The sequence below is a fragment of the Triticum dicoccoides genome, chromosome 3A, assembly GCF_002162155.2.
Source record: "Triticum dicoccoides isolate Atlit2015 ecotype Zavitan chromosome 3A, WEW_v2.0, whole genome shotgun sequence".
NCBI classification, from domain to species: domain Eukaryota; kingdom Viridiplantae; phylum Streptophyta; class Magnoliopsida; order Poales; family Poaceae; genus Triticum; species Triticum dicoccoides.
Window position 1 is genome coordinate 17,673,229 of NC_041384.1, and position 11,848 is coordinate 17,685,076.

Sequence of the window (11,848 nt, forward strand, 5' to 3'; positions counted from 1 at the left end):
AGCCCCTGATTTGATAGCATCACCCATTAGCTTGGGTGCCTTAGGTGCTGGTGCAGCAACCTCTTCTTCCTCTTCCTCTTCCATAATGGAAGCCTTTCCAAGCACTCTGGCTACAGTCTTCTTGACCCTTTCCTTCCTCTTCTTGCCTTCAGCAACAACTGGCTCTTTGGGTGCAGGCTTTTCAGTTGAAGCTCTAGCCTTTGACATAGGCTGCCTGCCTACTGGCCTTTTGATCTTCAGTCCTGGCTTTGTGCCTTGAGCTGGCTCAACTCTCTTTGATGTGGCCTCTTCCTCTGCCACATAATCCTCATCTTCAAAATCAGAAGTTCTCTTCTTCCTTTGTCTAGTGGCAGCTTTTGGCAGATTGCTTGGGGTACTTCTGCTGCCATCATCTGAAGAGCTGGAGAGACTAGTGCCCTCACTCATCACCACTTGCTGTTCTAACACATTCTGGCTGTCACTCTGATCTGACATGTTGAACAAGCTGACTGCTGACCCTGTGAAGAGTTTATAGATGAGGTAGAATTGATGAGCATCATAAAATGCAGAGATTTTTGCACAAGAATGATCCAAAAACATAGTTTTAGTTTCCCACTGAAATCATCTCGGATCTACCGATTTTTAAACTCGGTGATACCGAAGCAGTTTTGGCACCTAAACTAGTGAACTCGGTCAGACCGAGTCACAGTTTGGTGGCACCGAGACTGCTAGGGTTTCCCAGAGTTCCAAAATCGGTCACACCGATAAGTAATTCTCGGTCAGACCGAGTCTCACTTGTACAATGGCATAGGCCAAATCGGTGGGACCGAGTTTTTCAACTCGGTGGGTCCGAGATGGTTTCGGCGGAAACCTAACCCTAAAATTTTCGAATCAAACCTAATCTACGAGCGCATTGACTGGATAGGAGTGTTTCGATCGTGGCAAGAATCATGATGATCACAATGTGCTAAGAATCGGATTGGAGAATAGCACAAAGATCGAGTCCATACCCTAGTTCGGCGGAGACTCGCTACGGCGGCTACGGTGGGGTAGAATTCCCGTTGACGGCGACGGAGACCAGCGACTGGAGGCGGCTGGCAGCGAGGAGACAATCCAGAGACCACGTTGGCAGAGCAGGCTATCGCGCGGGCGAAGGGGTTCGGAGAAATTTCCAAAATTTTGCCCGTGACTATATATAGCCCGACCCTGTCGGTGTGACCGAGTGGAACAACTCGGTGGCACCGAGATTCATAACTGCAGGCAGTTACTGAAACTCGGTGTGACCGAAAGGTTCAAATCGGTTGCACCGAGATCGAAAACCTAGATCAACTTAATGATCTCGGTAGGACCGAAAGTGGGGTATCGGTCAGACCGAGAATCATAAAGAGGTTTTGGAAGTTTAAGTCTATGACGAATCGGGGACTCCGAGCGCTCCTCACACAGAGTGGTTCGAATCTGACTTGATCAAAATTTGTGATGCAGCATGAATAGAGTTTGAGACGAGAAAAGCATAGATAGCTAGAGGAGGTTCTTAGGCATTCTTGTCCATCCACTTGGCAAAAGAAAATAAAACCAAACAATCAAAACAACAAGTGGGTGTCCTCGAATGAGTAAAATATGCAACCAGCATGCTCACACAATAAGATGGCAAATGAAATATGTGACAAGGCATGCACAACCAAGTCTAGCATCTATCAAGCAATTTGCGATGACAAGGTCATCTATATATGAGTATATTGACTTAGGAGTCAAGTGAGAACACTTGATCATAGGTCATACTCATCGTTTAAGCTCAAGTGGGGTTACCACTTTTACATAAAGCATTGTTGTGTTCACATCTTTAGAGTTGCTTTAGCTCAAGTCTTAGAGTAAAGCTCCCCCTAGATGTGATACCCCTCTAAGAGGGGTGAACTAACCTTGGGTTTTGTCGATGATGACTTCATGTAGATGTTGAAGTTGTGGATGCTCAATGTTGATGTAGATCACTTGGAGCTATCCATTTGAGTGAATTGCACTTTCAATACCTACATGGGTTAGTCCCACAAGGAACAAACAAGCATATCCATAGACATAGAGTGATGCACACACAAGATGATGTCCATGAAAACTTTTAGGTTACCTTGTCCCTTGTCTTACCAACAAGAGGGTTTGTGACTCCTTGAACTAGTGCAGGATGTGGAAGTTGATTGCACTTGTTCTTGCCAAAATGATAAGAGTGAAGTATGTTGGCGGAGTCACCCTCAAGAACTCTCTAGTTCTTCTTCTTTTGGATCCACATCGTCTTGATGGGAATCCTTGGAGTTGTAGTCGTACTTAATGAAGTGGAACTTGAAGTAGTCTTGGGAATCCACATGACTAAGGTCTTAGGAGCTTCTTCAAATAAGTCAATTTCCTCTTGAAGCTTGTCCTTGCCTTTTTGCTTGTAGTCTTGTGGTGGAAGATCATCTTGAGCTTGTGTCCCCTTGAAAGAAGTATCATACTTCTCTTGTTGAGTAGCTTGTGAAGATATAAGCGATTTGTTGCGTGACAAGCTGTCTCAACCGCTTCTGCCCAAAAGTGCTTTGGCGTCTTGTATTCATCAAGCATCGTTCTTGCCATTTCGATGAGCGTCCGGTTCTTTCTCTCAACAACTCCATTTTGTTGAGGTGTGTACGTAGCCGAGAACTCGTGTGAAATCCCTTCTTCGTCAAGAAAGGTGTCCACATTTGCGTTCTTGAACTCCGTTCCGTTGTCACTCCGAACCTTCTTGATCTTCACATCAAACTGATTTTGGGCCTTCCTAGCGAAGTTTCTGAAGATCTTCTGGACCTGCGACTTGTCATTAAGAAAGAACACCCACGTAAATCTTGAAAAATCATCAACTATAATTAGAACAAAAGAATTTCCACCGAGACTCTTGTAGGCGTTGGGACCAAAAAGATCCATGTGAAGTAGCTCGAGTGGCCTCCTTGTGGTCATGATGTTCTTCACGGGATGTCTTCCTCCAACCTTTTTACCTGCTTGACAAGCACTGCAAAGTCTATCCTTATCAAATATGACATCGTTGACTCCAAGGATATGATTTCCTTTAATAAGCTTGTCAAGGTTTCTCATGCCAACGTGACCTAGTCGTCTATGCCACAACCAACCTTTTGAGGATTTAGCAATAAAGCAAGTTTTAGGTTGTGCCTTTTTAGAGAAATCGACAATGTAAAGATCACCTCTACGCATACCGGTAAAGACCATTTTATGATTGTCTCGACGAAATACTTGGCAATCTACTTCAGTAAATAGGACATTCAAACCGAAATCAGCGAGTCTAGATACTGAAAGTAAGTTGTAGCCGAGAGATTCAATGAGCATGAAATTTTGAATGGAACTATCATGTGAGATGGCCACCTTACCAAGGCCAACCACTTTACCCTTTGAATTATCACCAAAGGTGACATATTTTCAAGGGCCGTCATTTTCAGCAAGCTCACGAAACATCTCTTCATCTCCGGTCATATGATCAGTACATCCACTATCAAGAACCCATTCCTTTCCTCCTGATTCATATCCCCGAAGATTTGCCATAAGACCAAAATGTCTCATTGCATCATCAAGATCGAAGTCACTATCATCATCATCATCATCATAGTATCCATGTTTATCATGATCTTGTGACTCATCATTTCCTAGAGAGGGCAATTCATTAGATAAATGATCATCAAAGTGGTCACTTTTATGAATCCTTATAGCTTTGAATATGATATCATTAATTATTCCAACATCTCCTTTAGCATGCTTAAGATTGGTAAGTTCAAATAGACAATTACCAAAACTAGGATCACTAGAGTTCATCTTACTCAAGGCAATAGATTTATGGAGAATTTCATCCAAAGTTTTCAAGGAATGATCGGGAAATCGTTCCTCAAGAAATTTCCATATAGTATAGGCACAATTTTGAGTAGGCAAACTAGCAATCAAATTTTTGGGCAATCCTCTAATGATGAGCTCAATAGTTCTAAGATTGCGAATCATGTCAATATCTTCATCTAGGGTAGGATGCAAAGGATCAATATGAGGTGCACAAGGGCTAGCAATATACTTGTTCAAATGATATTGATTGAAGATTACAAGCATATCATTTTTCCACTCATGAAAATACTCTCCATCAAGAATAGTCACTCTATGTCTAAGACTCCCTAATGTAGACACATCCATCTTCCTCCAATGGTGATTAAACCAAGGAAATGGAGACCGATGCTCTGATACCACTTGTAGGATCTAGAAGTAGATGTGTCTAGAGGGGGGTGATTAGACACTTCATGCTAAAGTTGCAATTTTTAAGCTTTTTCGGTTTAAGTGGAGTTTAGGCACAATTTCAACACAATACATATCAAGTAAGCATGCAAAGAGTATATGAGCAGCGGAATGTAAAGCATGCAACTTGCAAGAATGTAAAGGGAAGGGTTTGCAGCATTCAAACGCAATTGGAGACACGGATGTTTTTCCCATGGTTCGGATAGGTGGTGCTATCCTACATCCACGTTGATGGAGACTTCAACCCACAAAGGGTAACGGTTGCGCGAGTCCACGGAGGGCTCCACCCACAAAGGGTAACGGTTGCGCGAGTCCACACAGGGCTCCACCCATGAAGGGTCCACGAAGAAGCAACCACCCACAAAGGGTCCACGAAGAAGCAACCTTGTCTATCCCACCATGGCCATCGCCCACACAGGACTTGCCTCACTAGCGGTAGATCTTCACGAAGTAGGCGATCTCCTTGCCCTTACAAACTCCTTGGTTCAACTCCACAATCTTGTCGGAGGCTCCCAAGTGACACCTAGCCAATCTAGGAGACACCACTCTCCAAGAAGTAACAAATGGTGTGTAGGTAATGAACTCCTTGCTCTTGTGCTTCAAATGATAGTCTCCCCAACACTCAACTCTCTCTCATAGGATTTGGATTTTGTGGAAAGAAGATTTGAGTGGAAAGCAACTTGGGAAGGCTAGAGATCAAGATTTGTATGGTAGGAATGGAATATCTTGGTCTCAACACATGAGTAGGTGGTTCTCTCTCAGAACATATGAGTTGGAATGGTGTATGTGTTCTGATGGCTCTCTCTTCGAATGAAGAGGAGGTGGAGGGGTATATATAGCCTCCACACAAAATCCGTTATACACAGTTTTCCAATCTCGGTGGGACTGAATCAACAAACTCGGTCGGACAGAAAATGTAAACCTAGTGACCGTTAGAGATTTTCGGTGGGATTGACATGCAACTCGGTAGGACCGATATGGTTAGGGTTTGGGCATAACGTAATCTCGGTGAGACCGATTACACAAACTTGGTGAGACCGAATTTGGTAATTAGCTAACCAGAGAGTTGGTCAGGAAAACTCGATGGGACCGATTTGCTCTTTCGGTGAGACCGAAAAGTTACAAAGGGGAAACACTGAATTTACATTGCAATCTCGGTGGGACCGATTCGCTCTTTCGATGAGACCGAAAAGTTACGAAAGGGAAACAGAGAGTTTGCAATCCCATCTCGGTGAGACCGAGATCCCTATCGGTAGAACCGAATTGCTAGGGTTTGGCAGTGGCTTATGACAAGTGAAACTCGGTGGCGCCGGATAGGAAGAATCGGTAGGACCGAGTTTGGCTTAGGGTTTAGGTCATATGTGGATATGGGAAAGTAGTTGAGGGTTTTGGAGCATATCACTAAGCACATGAAGCAAGAGGCTCATTAAGCAACACCTCATCCCTCTTTGATAGTATTGGCTTTTCCTAAAGACTCAATGTGATCTTGGATCACTAAAATATAAAATGAAGAGTCTTGAGCTTTTGAGCTTGAGCCAATCCTTTGTCCTTAGCATCTTCAGGGTTCCACTTTCACATCCATGCCATGCCAATCATTGAGCTTTCCTGAAATAATCATCTTGGAATAGCATTAGCTCAATGAGCTATATGTTGTTATGAATTACCAAAACCACCTAGGGATAGTTGCACTTTCAACCTGTTGTGTTGTCTGGTAGTATAATTATCTGCTGATCTTTGCTCATTGTGTCCATCCTGACGTCCCTTGGATCTAAACTTGGGTAGAGGTATTATACATCTTTCCGCAATGCGTCGGCTTGCTTGGAGGTGTCTGAGACGACAACCACTATGGATAGCTCCTTTATGATATGCTCATCAACCAATTCTGGTGGAAGAAAGCAGAATGCTTCGTTGGTGTTGTATGTATTCTCATACCTAGGAACTTGTGTGATTGGCATGTTTGTAGCACCTTCATCCTTCTTGTAGATGTAGTGGCGGCAGTGGATATGTAGACGATATGTACGAAGCTTTCTGTATGGATGTGTATCCATGCACATTCCTGGATCAGCTTTGGTTATTGGAATACAAAGCAGGATCGAATTTGGTACAGGAATTCTACGCTGACCCCATGTTGCCCATCTGTAGGTTTTGATGTCTATTCGATGATCCGTGTGATCTGTTATGTGCTCCATTGCACAATAGGGACTAAGAATGTGCTCTACAGCCGCTGCTGACCAAACATGTAAGGGAAGATTTGTGATAGAGACATGAAGCCGTTGCTCTGCAACATCAAAACCCAGTTCATCTATTGGGAGCCACTGCTTGAACTTGAGACTGCCTGCTTGTGTTATGCACTCCATGCAACCGGTAAGCAGCTCGTATCCTAGACGGGTGTCAGTGTCGTTTGTGAAAGAGAAGATTGACTCTTTGTGTGATGTAGCATGGACTGTGATCGTCCCTCGATCACAGATCAGTGGATGTATCTTGTTGAGCAATTCTTCCAAAGTGAACCCATTTACCGCCGGGTGGACTCTTGTTGCTACCAAAGGGAACCTGGTGGAGTAGAATGGACGGGATTGAAGCTGCGTCTGAGCGATGTAGCACTCCCTGTATCTGACTTGCTCATGGTTGCTATATTTGAAATGTAAAGAGACATGAGTTCTTAGAAATGATCGGAAGAACAATGTGTAGATGCATGTGCACTTCTTTGCAGATGTTAAACTTATGTAAGTAAGGAGAAAGTAAGAGCAAAGTATGAACAGATGAAGAGAGAAATAGATACTAGTTTTAGTGTGTTTATAACTTTAGTTCAAATTTTAATTTGTTTTATGGTATAGTGTACTGTACTGGCAGATGTATTGCAAGCAATTCGTGTTGAATCACTTGTTCTGCAATGTCATTTTCTATCAGGAACAAGTTTAATGACAGATTGCAGAAGGTGACAAGAAGAACATATCCAATTGTACACATGTGCTTTGGAAGGCTCTGTTCTTCCTGCATGTACTGTTTGCTAAGTATAGATTTAACAAGTTTCTTATTTAGTTGTACCTTAATTATAAAATACAGATATTGACGAAAGGAAAGTGTGCCATAGTAGATAATGAAATTGCTAGTATTGTTTAATTTTAAATATTTACAATTTGGAAAAGGAGAACAGGGCAAATAGGGAAAATATATATTATTTTTCGTGTTTGTAGTCTACGTGTAATACTTGTGAATAGTTATATTTCAGAAGAAAATGTATTCATATCTTAAGTTTATTTAAGGAATGCTAATCAGTAAAGAAATTCGGAATTAGTAAATAAAAGAGTAGGCTGCAGCTATAAGAGAAGTTCCTACCTTTTCTAAAATATACATTTTGACGGAAGTAAAGTGTGTCATCGTATGTAATGAAGTTGCAAGTATTGTTTGGTTTGAAATGTTTCCCATTTGCATGGAGAACAGGCAAACAGAGCCAACATATTTTATTATTCCTCGTGTTTGTAGTCTATGTGTAATACTTTAAAATATTTATGTTTCAGAAGAAAATGTCTTTATAAGTTAATTTTATTTAAAGCATTGCAAATTAGTAACGAATTTTTGAATTACTAAAAAAACAGTAGACTGCAACTATAAGAGAAGTTCCTACCTTTTCTATAGACAAGTATTGAACTTGGTTGCGATATAGACGGAGAACATGTTCAGCAAACAATAATATTAAGCTGTTTTCATTGGTGAAGTGTGAAGGGCATAAGATAGATACTTTAGTGTATATTGATGTTGGAAGATAAGAAATGCTTTGCTGTTCATGCCATAAGAATGTAATGAACGTCTTACAGGTTAAAGGTGGCACTTAAGATATAAATCTTGCTACTGTATTACTATCATGAGTCATTAATGTAATGAAAGGTAAAACAGTTTGGACAGTGAACTGTTATTTCTGCTAAGTATGTGTACAGTAAATCTACCTGAGATTAGTAAATTCCATGCCTGGGAGTTCATTTACCAAAACATGAGTGTATGAAATGGCAAGGATGGAATCTGTAGGTAGGAAGTATGAATGAAAATGCGAGTGGAAGGATCGTATCTTGTATGGACCAGTTCTTGAATGAAAGAGCTTAGTTTTGTAATAAGATTTGCTTGTTATTTTTTTTCCAGGAGGAAAGTGGGCTATACTTGTTCAGCTCAAGAGCAGGTTGATTACAGAGCAGCAGGAACCGAAGAAGGAAGAGAGTAAATGCAGAGGATATGCGTGTGAAGTCGCATTAAGTACCTGGATGTCCTCGCATTGATGATCTTGATCATGGCTGACCGACGGCGCGAGAGGAACTATGTGGTTTTCCTTCTCCTCGTGAGCTCCGGTTAGAGAGAAGTGAAAGTGATTGTGGTAGTGGTAAGAGAGGAAGTGGGGAAGGCAGCGCTTAATTAGAGGAGCGGATGAGGCATGTATTCCAATGGTGAACAGGGTTCATGAGGCTTTGTGTCTATATGTACCACCTGTCTTGAACTCTATCTGTGTGTCGGCGCCAGCGCTACGCGCCGCCTCTCTGATTCCTCACTCCGTCCTCGTCCACGGTGGCCGCCGCTACCCTCACCTGCGCTTGTGCCTTCTTCATCTCCGGCCGCGAGCTCCACCCCGTCCAGCCTCATCTCCCCAGATCTTCTTGATTTTGATCCGGGAGCATACGGGTGCGGATCAAAGCGTTGGTGGACAGGTTCGTGAAGGAGCTGCAGGAGGCGCTAGACGCGGACATCCAGAATCGCATCATGAAGGAGTGGGAGATGCTAGCTGCATCAGGAGCGCAAACACGAGGTCGCCGAGAGGGAGGCCGTTTGGAAGGCCGAGGTCTCCCACCGCGAGGTAGTAATCGAAACCCGTCCATGTCTTACTGCCGTCCCCTTTTCTGTCAGACCGATTCATCTGCGTGTTTATACCTTGGTGTTGATTCATTTGATGGTGTCGATGGCATGATGCCTTCAGTAAGGGATCAGTTGCTGAATTCTGGTGCATTCCTGGGTACTCCTGGGAGTACGTACTCCCGCTTCTCATATACCATATAGATGAATCTTTTATACCATTTTATTATTTTTAATATACTTCATTAGTAATTATTAGATACCCCAAAATGAGTTCCATGAAAAAAATCATGTGAGTCTATATATATATATATATATACATATATATATATATATATATATATATATATATATATATATATATATATATATAGTTCTTGTGTGCCTCCCTATACTACCACAGAACCAACCTGCACCTCAACTGTTTTGTTTGCCAAAATTCTGCCACCCCATCCTCTTTGTATAGCTGCTTTGGCTTCGCTCCAAACAGCCCCTAACACCCAGCCTGCTATCTTATATAACTAAAATTTCCTTTCCCAAACAAACTCTCACATTTACGGATGTTGCAACCAATACTTAACTTGCTTTCCACCCACTTCTAACTGAATGCAGGAACACCTGGCGGCGTCTAGTACGTTGGTGAGCTTGACGACAACTGTTAATGGGGCAATGAGGTGAAGCTCTATGAGCACCAAGTAGACAATCTCTTTGCTATGTTTTGGCACAAAAAGCCGGACATCAACTACTAAGTCTGCACAATCAACAAGACGTTTGCCAAACCAGGCCAGCGCATGGTATGCTCAAATGCAAAGCCTATTCAATGTTTACTAACTTCATAATACAGCAAATTGTATCTCCATACTGTACAACTCCTACTCTGTTCATACCACTTAACACTCACCACTTTACTCAACATACAAATAACAATTATGTTCCCTTTCTCACTGTATAGCACATACATCAACACCTGCTCTGTTCTTATTTTTCTCCTGCTACTTTTAAAATCTCTACTTTTTCTAATCTAGCTTACCATTTTTTCGTTCGTTTGTTATCTGTTCACACACTAGGCTGTACATACTCGAATCATCAATTGGACATCAGAGATATTCACTTCTCTTTGCTCTTTTTACTTGAGCATTCTAAATTATCTTCCATATCACACAACAATTTCTATCCATGTAAATAACCTGCTTGCTTTTACCAGTATTTCCAGGTTAACTATACTGAAGAGAACCTGCTCGACTACATTGATCCAAACAATGATACACTCATGGTCAGACTTGCAGATGGCCATTTGCTCGCCAAGTGTTGCATCATGGTAGCAAGTGACAAGAGGGCCATTATAACCACCAACTGGTCTGAGTTTCGTCGTCGCGCCAACATTCGTGAAGGAGACATCTGTGCATTTCGTTTCAGGATCACTTCAAAGCGCCGCCTGGTTCTCACCGTGCACCGCCTCTAGATGCACAATTGAAGACGCTGCAGCCCCTGTGTCAATATAATCTAATATAATGCACTACTAAGTACTCCTAATTATGCTATATCATGTCATGACCTATGGTCCTCTTTTGTGCACTCTTATATCATGGTTTTCAAGACCTAATACTTATGTTAAAAGCAATGTTATCAGTCAGTCGTTTCATGTCCAGATCCATAATGGGCTTTCTCTTTACAGTGTATATTTCTTTCCCTGCTGATAAGTTTGTTCAATGAAGATACCATCCCAAACGCTAATTAGAATAAAAAGGAGAGTCCAAGGGGCGAATACAACCAGGCAACACCCAGCTCCCCCTCAAGAGGCATGCCCCCAACACCTACTTGTTGCAATCTACACATTAGTCCCGGTTCGAGCGGCTAGGGCGCTGGGCAGGCATTAGTCCCGGTTTAAATGGGACCTTTAGTCTCGGTTTAAGCCACGAACCGGGACTAAAGGGTGCGATGCCCTTTAGTCCCCGATCGTGGCTCCAACCGGGACTAAAGGTTAGACCTTTAGTCTCGGTTCGAGCCACGAACCGGGACTAAAGGGCTTGAGGCTTTAGTTCTGGTTTACACCTTTTGTCCTGGTTGGACCCACGAACCAGGACTAAAGGGGTTTTGAAATTTGCTTTTTGTTTTTCCGTTTGTTTTTTGTGTTTAGTTTCTATTTTAAATTGCTTATATCTTTCAGGATATTTGATGTTTTTGAGTAATTCTTTTTGCATTAGATTCAAACTTTTGTCTAGTTTCTGTTTGTGCCATTAGTTTTCAAATTTGAATGATTTAAATATGAATATGTTCAAATTTGCTTCAAACCCTAGATTGTGAATAATTTTAGTTTAAAAATAGTTTTAAATTTAATTCTTTTTGCTCCTAGTCACATGTTAGATTGTTGTCACAGTAAGATTTATTTGCTTATTTTTAGAATAACTAATATTACGATTTTAATTAAAATAGTACTGTTTTGCTTATATAGTTGTTTTAGTCCTTTAATTGTTGTTTTCAATTATTTTTAGTTAGTTATTTCTGTAGATTTTAACATGTTGTAGTATGCTTTTGTTAGACAATAGTAGATAAATTTCTATAATTAATTAATATTAATTTTGCTAAAGTTTTGTATTAATAGTTGTTTAGCCTTTAATAATAGTTGATAGAATTAGTTTTTCTATATTAAAAGTAATTCTTTTTGCCACTTTAATAGAATGTGACTCTGGCTTGGTTAACCTTATTTGTGACTCTAGCTGAGACGGTGCAAGCAGATGTAGTCGACGGTAGG